The sequence below is a fragment of the Gossypium arboreum genome, chromosome 8, assembly GCF_025698485.1.
Source record: "Gossypium arboreum isolate Shixiya-1 chromosome 8, ASM2569848v2, whole genome shotgun sequence".
NCBI classification, from domain to species: Eukaryota; Viridiplantae; Streptophyta; class Magnoliopsida; order Malvales; family Malvaceae; genus Gossypium; species Gossypium arboreum.
The window spans coordinates 97561883-97573155 of NC_069077.1; the positions used below are offsets into that span (position 1 = coordinate 97561883).

At 34.8% G+C, this 11273-nt stretch overlaps 1 long non-coding RNA gene across 2 annotated transcripts; it reads left to right on the forward strand.

The window, feature by feature from the left end:
• Window positions 1–5967: 5967 nt before the first annotated feature.
• On the forward strand, window positions 5968–7433 carry LOC108468849 (uncharacterized). 2 transcript variants are annotated; one of them, XR_001869003.2, is made up of 4 exons: window positions 5968–6208; window positions 6351–6651; window positions 6772–6832; window positions 6915–7433. It is a non-coding gene; the product is annotated as an uncharacterized LOC108468849 (long non-coding RNA). The 2 variants fall into 2 exon arrangements; XR_008269463.1 differs by having other exon boundaries at window positions 5969–6208; window positions 6466–6651.
• The last annotated feature ends 3840 nt before the right edge of the window (window positions 7434–11273 follow it).

Genomic DNA, 11273 nt, shown 5'->3' on the forward strand with positions numbered 1-11273 from the left:
ACATATGCATGTGTAGTTGAATTATGAATGTTTAGCAAGATGGTTAAACTAGTTGATTTATTGATTAAGCTCAAGGAGTTAAAGAAGGAGAATCAAGCAAGGGAAAGACGAAGGTCATTGAGTAGCCGACTTGGACTGTTTTACCCAACACAAGGTAAGTCATTAAGCATATATTTGGTGTTGATGTAAATGACCATAATATATACACAATTGTGTTTAAATGAGTTGATGTGTAAATGGAAATGTATGTGTATGGAATGATGCCATTGTTGAATGTATAAAGGCAGCAAAATGCATAAGGTATTGGTCTCGGCACTAAGTGTGCGGGTATAAATGGACACGGTGACAAGATTGGCACTAAGTGTGCGGGTTTAAAATTGTACAGCACTAAGTGTGCGAGTTTGATTATATAGCACTAAGTGTGCGAGCTGAAAATTATATAGCACTAAGTGTGCGAGCTGAAAATATATAGCACTAAGTGTGCGGATTCACTATATGCTCTTGTATTACAATTGGCACTGAGTGTGCGACATTATCGAGTTAATTCGGACAGCGGATCGGGTAAGTACCTTGAGCTCATGACGAATAGGCAATACGTTCATGCTCGGGGTTGAGCTTGGTAAGCTTGAAATCTATGTGATGATTGCAATTGTATGATTGTGGTGCGAATGAGTTGGTGTGTAAAATGCCTCAAATATCTTATTGTATAGAATATGAAATGTGGATGTATGACTTGGTATGAGATTGAACCGAAAGGTCCGAGGAATTATGGTATAGTTTCGATATGGATGAAGTACCTAGCCTCGTTTATTGTTTGATGTTGCGAAAACTTTATTAATGGATGGTTGATGAATGCTTATGACTTACTGAGTTATAAACTCACTCGGTGTTTTCTTGTCACCCATTTTAGGTCTCTTGGACTCGATTGTCGCGTGCTCGGAACCGTCGTTGAAGTCATCACACCGGCTGGAAACCTTTTGGTATTATCTTCGTAGTTGAACTAGGAGAACAATTGGCATGTATAGGCTATTATGTTTTGTTGAATTGTGGGTTGTAAACTTTAAGCCATGTGAAAATGGCCTATGTGGTCGCCGAGTGGGATGCTAGAACCTATAGCCACGAGTCTTAGAAACTTTAATTTTGATAAGGTGGCCATAAATTGTGTCATGTATGATGGATGATTAGTAAGGCCAAGGAAAGATTCATGAAATTGGCATAGTCTACTGCAGTAACTGTTGCTGACAGCAGCAGTGAGATGAGATTGAAAAATCACTAAAAATAGTAGAAGTAGAATTAAATAGTGAATAAATTATGAAATTGAACCTTGATGAATCTATTTTTATATGGACAAAACGAAACGACCATATGAGCAGTATACTGAGAGATATTAGAGTTCTCGTGAGACAGGGCCCGAACGGTTTCTGGGTCCCCTGTCGCGACTTTGAAAATTTACTATAAATTATCCAGAAATAATTAGAAGTCATGCCTTATATGTGCAGATTCCATTTTGAGTCTAGTTTCTTTAGAAACAAACGGCACCAGTATTAAAGCCCTGTACAGAGAGATATTCAAGTTGTAACACGCGAAGGTCAGTGTAGTCGACCCCTGTAACATGGGTGACTTTAACTAATAAACTGTACCAATTTGCCAAACCAAAAATTCTAGAAATAAATCTAGGGATGGATATATGAGTCTAGTTTTAGGGAAAATTTACGGAACTGATTTTCGAGTTCTGGAACTCGAGATATGATTTTTAAGGTGATAGTGACGCAGTTAGCTAGCCTGCCTGGAACTGAAATCAATTATTGTCAAGAGAGAAAAAAGGGAAGTAAGCCCGGTAACACCACGTGTTCAAATCCGATGACGGTCACGGGTTTGGGGTGTTACAATAAATGTTTACACCCGCACACTTAGTGCCGAAACCAACAACTCAATACATCTCACCTCCTTTCTTTTTCATTCAATACTTCCATCACCCCATGCATACATGTATATATATATATGTATATATTTATCATTCCATTCAGCATCATTACATAGACGTTATGACCATTTAAATTAATACAAAATATATGCTTAATGACTTACCTTGTGTTGGGTAAGATGGTTCCAACTCGGCTACTCGATGATCTTTTCTTTGCCTTTGCTTGATTCTCCCCCTTTAACTCCTTGAGCTTAATCAATAAATCAACTAGTTTAACCACCTTGCTAAATATTTATAATCCAATTACACATGCATATGTATGTTAGTATATTCGGCAACCATCCTGACTAATTACCCATTTAGTCGATTATACACATAATCAAAGGTAACCTCACGAATGGGCATACTTATGTATATATATATATATATATATACACTTCCGAATGGGCATCACAATTAGATTTAACACCACCTTCCTACTCAATTAGATGGCCGAATGTATGTACAATGTCAACTATAACATCATTTAAACATCTAATTTCATCTCATGAACACTTGATCGAATTTTCCTAATCTAGCATATTTTCACATCTATTTGTAACATCATGTAAATCCACATATAACTACATTTCTTAAGTTCCACATCTTAATGCCCATTATAGCCATTCTCATAGTCTAAATCTAAAAAAATCGGCACATCCACCTTTCAACCATGTTAGCGAATACTCATCCTCTTCTTAGTCCTAAATTCGCACCTCCAACAAAGTGACTTAACAACTTCAACTTTCATGCTAACATAACAAGCAATTTAACACATGCATATAACTAACATGTTAATAGCATCAAGGTATCAACTAGAATTTTTAAGCTTCTTAGTCAAAGCCTAACTCTCCGACAACCCCAAATCCAACCATGGGATAGATAGAATTTAGACTCATCACCCAAAGGTTGTGTAAACTTCCAAAAATATCATTGAACATACCTTGATCTAAAGGACCACCTTGGCCGAATCTTGCTTCCTCTTCTTCCTCTAGTTACGACAATTGCAAAAGAAAGAAAACATGAACACTCCTTCTTCCCTCCTTATTAAGCATTCAAACTCCCTTATTTTCATGCCACAACATCAAACACTCCTCCTAGATACAAGCAATGGCCGAACTTCTTCAAAATTTTTCTCCCTTTCTTTTTCTTGGTTTTTCGGCTAGGAGATGGCAAGTATGAACACCCTTTTTTTTTGTTCACTTTCCTATTATTATTCCCATCATTTGTTAACTAAAAAAAACATATTAAATTAGAATGAGTGGAGCATCATCACTCCTTGGCCGGCCACCATGTATTTTATGGGTAATTTGACATGCAAAGCCATGCTTCCTCTCCCTATTATTAATTACTCCTTATAATTCATCTATCATCTTTTCTAACTTCGTCAACTAGGTCCTTTTCGAATTAATTCACATTCCTAATGCTAATATTAAGCATTTAATTTCTCATATATTCACTATCACACAAAAATTTATGTAATTAAAACACAAAAATAAATTTTTGGCTCGGTAATGTGGTCTCGAAACCACATTCCGACCAGAGTCTAATTAGGGTTGTCACATTAATAACTTTCTATTATTAAATAATATTTTACTAATATATTGTAGGAAGTCAAATCCGGACAAAAAGTTGGACGCCTTCAGCTTTTTGAAATTACGCATAGGAAGAAAGATGGATCTCCTATGACATCCGAAGCTGGAGAAATTATGGTATATTTACTTAATAATATTTGATTTATTCTAAATATTTATAATCTTTAATTATAATTGTTTAATTCAATTCATTATTAGTAGTTTTAAATAATGTTAAGTTATGTTGCATTCCTTTTTATTATATATTTCGTTTCTAACTCTTTAATTGATTTTTTAGGAGAAACTAAAGGAGAAGAAGGCGGAATATGAAGCGATTGCTTCGAGTGATAGTTCTGTTAATCTTGAGAACATTGATAACAGAATTATCACTGAAGTTTTGGGTCTTGAAAGGTACGGTCGGGTTCGATTTCAAGGATCCGGTGTTACCCGACCCAATATTTTGGATCCACTCAAACAATACATGCCTTCCTAAGTCAAGCTCAAGTCAAGTTCGAGGTTAAGAGACCAGATAGCTCGGATGCAAGTGAACACGGTTGAGAAAATTACCGAGGTTCAACGAAAATATGAAGAACTCCAGCAACAACTTAGAGCGGAGGCAGTAGAGAGGGAGGCAACGGCTGCAGCGAGAGAGGCAGAAGCACGAGCGATGGTAGCAGAGCAGAGCAAAAAGTACGATGATCTCCAACTACGACTTCAAGAGATGATGCATATGTTTCAAAGAATCGCAAAAGCCGCCATCTTAGACATTAGTTTTCTTATTGTAAGAATGTTTTAAGTTTTGTCACGTTTAACATTATTGTAAGAATATTTTAAATTATACTTTATTTATTAATTATATCATATATCTTTAGTTAAATTTGAAGTATAATTTAGAATTAATGTTTTTGGTTGTATTTTTTATGCTAAATTTGCTGTTTTTGGTTGCATTTTATACTATATTTGTTGTATTTGGTTGGATTTTAATGCAGGAAGGGCTGGATATTGGTGAAAAAAAATATTGCAAATCTGCCAAAATTAGCGGCGTTTGTGGGAAAAGTGCCGCTAAAAGCCGTGACTTTTAGCGGCGCTTTACCCACAAACGCTGCTAAAAGCCGTGACTTTTAATGGCGCTTTACCCACAAACGCCGCTAAAAGCCGTGGCGGCGCTTTTCATACAAATGCCGCTAAAAAGCATGACTTTTAGCGGCGCTTTACCCACAAACGCCGCTAAAAGCTGTGACTTTTAGCAGCGCTTTGCCCAAAAATGCCGCTAAAATCCTTGACTTTTAGCGGCGTTTTTTTCAATAAACGCCACAAATTTTTGTGGCGTTACCTATAACGGCGTTTTTTGCGGCCTTTTTAAAAGCGCCGCTAAAAGTCTATGTTCTTGTAGTGATAGCCATGTACAAACACTTAATTTTATCTAAGCTTTTGGTTTTGATTAATTTACCTTTGAGTAAAGTGTTTATGTGAATTTATATGGTAAATTAATCTTATTTAATTTTAAATTTGGAAATCAAATTAAATCTTAATTTAGTTTTTGAGTTAATTTTTAAATTTAAGGCAAAAAATTTCAAATTTATAAGTAGGGGCTAAATTAAAATTTTGACTTTGACTTATGAGGTCCGAATGCAATTTTTAAGGAATTTTTTTACGTTAAAATGGAATTTTTTAGAATGATAATTGAGAGCCAATTTAAATTTCTTGCTTCAAATTTTGGGGTCCAAAATGAAATTTTTTAAAAAAAAATTTTGGATTAAGGACTTAATTGAATACAGTATAAGTTTTTAGGTTAATTTAAAAATTTTAATATGAATGAGAAATATTTAAATATCCACTTATGGGTCTTCAAAATTGCCAAAATGAAAATTAAATAAGCTAGGGATATTACAACGCTCTGTGTGGTTTAACTTTCTTTTTTTTAATTATTTTTAATTAATTGATTTCTAATTAATTTGACCTTTTAATCAATGCTTACAAATAAAGTTTATTTAATTTTAATCATTTAACACATTACCTTTGACAAAATAGAAAAAGGTTATGATTATAAAAATCACTATATTTAATTATTTCCTTTCCTTTTCAGCGTTTAACCAAACAAAAATACTTAAATTTACTTCACTTTACAAATTAATATGTAATAATTTCCTTTCTTTAACTTTTTCTTATTTTACTTTCTTGTCCTTTACAATTATCAATCCAAATATAGTGTTAATCAAATTTAATAACTAACAAAAATATTTCATAAAATATAACTAACTAAAATTTAACACAAAAATATAAAGAAAAAAAATTAATTTTAAATATTAATTTAAGACAAAACTTGTTTTTGAAAGAAAGACTAGGCTTTATTCAGGAAAAAAAAACTCCCACTGAGCCCAGACCCAATAAGTATCAAACGGTCCAAAACTGAACATAACTAGCCTAGTAAATGAAATGACCGCCCCCATCCCTTGATAGGCATTACACTGACTTACGGTTTACATTTCCCAAAAAGTTTCCTGTTTTGAAAGCCCCTATTATGCAGAGAAATCAGAATGCAATAAAGAAACTGAAAACATCTTTCTTCTTTTCCAGGACTTCAAATTTCTCTCTGATTTTCTCAGTCCGGCTGTCACGCCCATTCGTTTTCCATCGTCTGTCTTGCGTGGCTCGGAACATTGTCTTCCAGGTAAGAAACTTCTCCAGAATTCAAACATCCCTTTGCTAAAAGATGGGCTAATTGATTTTCCGAGCGATTGATATGTTGATTGAAATGAAAGAAAACCTGTTCATCTCCTGTTTAATGTTGCGAATATAACCGCTTATTACAGATCTGTCATGTATGTTGGTGTTGCATTTCTTTACTATTGAAAGGGAGTCTCCCTCTATGATTATTTCTGAAAAACCCATTTCTGAGCTTGTTCTTATTGCCCATAAACACGCGAGTGCTTTTGCTGCAAACGCGGTACCCACCTCAGGATGTTGGATCGTCCGTGAAAATAAGACTTTTCCTTGATTGTTTTTAGCAACAATTCCCGTTTCCGATCTGGAATTCCCCTCAACAAAGGCCGCGTCAAAATTGATTTTGATTCTTCCTTCGCTTGGCGGTACCCATCTCCTTACTCCTCTTCGGTTAGTGACTACCCTTTCTCCCCAATCTCTAGTTCTTTAATGTAGCAAGAAATAGAGTTGACAGTCTCTCTGCCTGATGTACTGACTCTTTCGTGCAACTTTTTATTTCTTTCTATCCAGGCTCTACAGTGCCACTCAGAGAACTCGTCCTCTAGTAGCGGAACAGCCGTTGAAAACCCGGGTAAGCCATTCAAAAAAATCCTGGTCTGTCGCTGATATGATATCATGAAAACCCAGTAACCCTCATAACTCTTTTGAAACAGGGCAGCCACGAAAGACGTGGTCAACATTCTCGACATCAATCCTGCATCTTGGACATAATAGATTTGACACAAGTCGTTTATAATACAAATCTGAAAAAGTAGGACCTCTACGTCCATGATCTTTCTGCCACTTAAACCTCGCAACAATATTTTCCATCTCCCCGCATAAGGATTTTGGCAATAAGAAACATGCCATAAAATATGTCGGTATGGCTTGTAAAACTGATTTTATGAATATTTCCTTTCCCCCATGGGAGAGAAAACGAGTACTCCACCCGTCAATTTTCTTTTTCATTCTATCCTTCAAATCTCTTGAATGAGACATTTATTTCTTCCCACCACATTTGGGAGGCCTAGGTAACTTTTTGGATTATTTGAGTAACGAACTACCGGTTGCATTGCTAATTGCGTCCTAATCCCCTTAGGAATATTTGCATTGTAAAAAATTGTAGATTTATTTAGATTAGCACATGAGTGCAAAAAATTGTAGATTTATCAAGATTAACACATTGGTTTGAACATGCTTTATATTCTTTTAAAACCTGTTTTGATACAAAAATCTCCCTGTCTGAGGCTTCCCCGAAAAGTAAATTTCCCCGAAAAGTACATAGTATATGCAAATAACAAATGTGAGAGGCCCATTCCTACTCGCCTTTACCCCTTTTATCCCTTTTGTAAGACCTTCACAAACTGCCAATTGCATGAGCGTTGATAATCCCTCACTACATATAAAGGGGTCTATAATCCCTCATTACATTTAACGGTAAGGGACTCAACGAGTCTCATTGTCTTAAACCCTTGGTGGGTTTAAAAAATTATCCCAAAATCTTATTAATGCTAATTGAATAAGAGATCGTCGAGACACACTTCATTACTATCTCCACTTAGGTTTGTGCAAAACCCGTTTTTTCCATCATTGCTCTTAGGAATTCTCATTCGACACGATCTTATGTTTTACTCATGTCTAACTTTAAGGCCATAAAGCCTTTTCACCCCATTCGTTCGTTTATTCTTAAGAGTATGGAGTATCTTGTAGGCAACCAACACATTATCTAAAATCCGACGTACTAGTATAAACGCACTTTGCGCACTATCAATACAAACATTCATAGTGTTTTGAAATTGATTTGCCACCATTTTTGCGATAATCTTATATAAAACATTACATAAGTTAATGGGCATAAATTTTGACATGCTGGTTGTGTTAGGGACTTTTGGTATGAGAACATTATTTGTAATATTCACACGATTAAGTTTCTTATCGGCATTCAAAACCCCAAAACAAAAGTTGCTTATATCCATTCCTACAATGTGCTAGTAGCGTTGATAAAATAATGCTGGAAAGCCATCCAAACTTGGTGCCTTTGCTAGGCCTATATCATGCAAAGCCGCAGACTTCATCTGTGCAAGTCCCTGTTAACAATATATTTCATTAGAAATGCACTTTCCAATCCCGGATAATAAATGTGTGAAATCACTCACTCCTTTCGTCGTAAATAACTCTTCAAAGAAATCCCTTGCAACTTTTAACATCTCCGTCTTCTTTTTTGTAACCTTTCTATCCTCATACTCCAAACCATTTATTTTATTCGTCTTTCTTCTTTGAGAGGCATACTTGTGGAAAAAAGTCGTATTTTTGTCTCCAAACTTTATCCAATTAATTCGCGCTCTTTGTTCCCAAAAGGCCTTAACTTTATGAATCTCTCAGTTTAATAGGATTTTTGTGTCAATGAGATTTGCCAAATTGTTATCAGTCCGATCTGAAGCTAGTAATATTTCTAGTCTCCTTATCAAAGACTTTTTCAAACCATGCTTCATGCCTTGTATTCGACAATCCAATTTCCCAACTCAACTTGAAGAGTTTCAAGTTTAACAAGAAGATCCCCTTTACACGATTCCCAGATACGCTTAATAACTTCTTCACAAGATTCCTTTCTTGTCCACCAAGCTTCAAAACGGAACTTTACATCACCTTTTAAATTTGTAATCGTATCTATATGGACTAATAAAGGACAATGATCTGAGAAAGCGTGGGATAAATGTTGAATACTAGCAATTAGAAAACGATCTAACCAACTAACATTTGTCACTCCTCTATTTAACTGTTCTCAAATGTTTGTCTTTGGTAGATTCCTCTCTCCCATGTAAACCAATTTTCAAAATATCCAATATCCATTAGTCGACAAATTTCTAATACATTCCGAAAAGTTTTCATTCGCCTTTCAACCCTTGGTACCCCTCTCTCATTGCAAGAGTACACGATTTCGTTGAAATCCCCACAGACAAGCCATGAAATATCCTGATAGATCTCCAGATTTCTAAGAATGTTCCATGAATCGCTTTTATCCTAAACAAACGGGGCTTCAAAAAAACTTGTAAATCTCTAATCTCCTTCTCCTCATCTCCTTTTATTACTACATCAACCTGGTTCATTGAGAAACTACGTAAACTGACAAATGCGTCTTCCTTACATGCTAAACATAGAACCTTTCGAGAACCATCAATCCTCACCTTAATCTGCATCTTCTCCTTATTGCTTCTATACTCCTACCATTCAGTTTGGTCTCCATAACCAATTGAGGATTTGATGTCTTTAGCGCGTGCCGAAGTCCTGTAATAGCCCGTGAGCTCCCCAACCTACGAATGTTCCAACTTAGGAGTTTCATTGTGATCGGGGTGGTTTGCCCTCTGGTAGCTGTCGATAAATAGTTAGATTTTATGATTACCCTTCCATCACTTCCTTTTCTTGCGTCATTAGCCCCAAAACCTCTATGGGGACCACCTTCCCTATGTGGCCCTTTTTTCCCTTCACCCGTCAAATATTGTTCCTCCGAGTCATGCTCTATGTCTACTTGGCCAAATACGCCTCTCAATTCTCCTTCCAAATTAATCCCTAAAATTAGGTTTACCAATTTTGCCATTATTCCTCCATTCCTGTTACCTCATCTTTTTAACAAAAAACTGATCATTGCTAAAGCCCTTTTCGATTGGGCCTGTATGGATAAATCCCATCTTATATTGGTGACATTTGTTTTAGACTCCATCCTAATTTGGAAGAATGAATCACTATGACCCAAATACCTACAATAGAAACAGAACAATGTTAGTCGTTCGTACTTAAAATTGATATAGGAGCAAATACTTGATGCAAACATCAATTTCTTTTTCCTTTTTAATGGTCGTCGCACGTTAATCCATACTCGAATTCTCATATAATTAATAAAACCCCGTTCTAGACTTTTTGTATCATATTCCATAAAAGCACCTACGAAATCTCCCAATTGTCTTGCTAATTGCTCTGAGAAAAAACTCAAGGGTAACTCGTGGACTTGTACCCAGAAACAAACTGATAATAAAGGGACTTTTAATGGGTTTTCCCTGGTTACCATATGACGTAACACCAAGAGGTGGTTGTTAAAAGTCCATGGCGATCCACTTTGAACTCTTTCTAAACATATCTTATGAAAAAATTTGAACAAAAAATGTTTTTCCCTCAAATCTGAGATCTATACTCCTTTCACTGGATGCTATAAATTTTCCATTGTGCTCCTCATCATTGGGAAGTGGATTACACTTGCAATAAGAAAACACCCAACCAAACACATATCATAAACCTCTATCGGCGCACTTTGTTGTTATTGACCTCTAAGATCTCATCCTCATCATCTTCTAGTGTGAGATTTGCCATGTCATTCTCCATATTTCTACAGTCGTTCTCCATGTGAAAACACTTTGATACCCTAAAAAAAACTTGCTAGAAAAGCAAACAGATATGTGTTAGAGAAGCAAACTTTTTTTTAGTTCTGAAAACAACTTTTTAGTTTAAGGTTATAACGATAAATTTAATAGATAAAGAAAAATTTAATTTAGATAAATTAGAATTCAAAGGAACAATGATGCTTATGTAATTCATTTGAATTATTATAGTAACTCTACATCCAACATCTTTCAAAAAAGACTTGATATGGAACATAGGATATACAGTTTTATGTTTGAATTAATTTCAACAAAAATAATCAATATAAGCAATAAAAAATATATATTTGAAAGAGGTAGCTAAAAATTTAAAATATATAAAAATTTTATATACTAAAAATCGCTCTTATTCATTAAAAAATTATATATTTTTAAAAATAATTGTTATATAATAATCATAATTAAAAGTGTCACACCTTAAAATTGGGCCTTGAAGTTTCAAGGGCAAATTAGAAATTTTGGCTCGAAAATTTTGAATTGTGGTAACTCAAAATTGTTTTCGTCTATGGTTTTATGAAAATTAAATTAAATTTTGAAAATAATATTAAAAATACTTTCAATGTTAAAATAAGGATTATTTTGTATAAGAGTTTAACTTAGGAG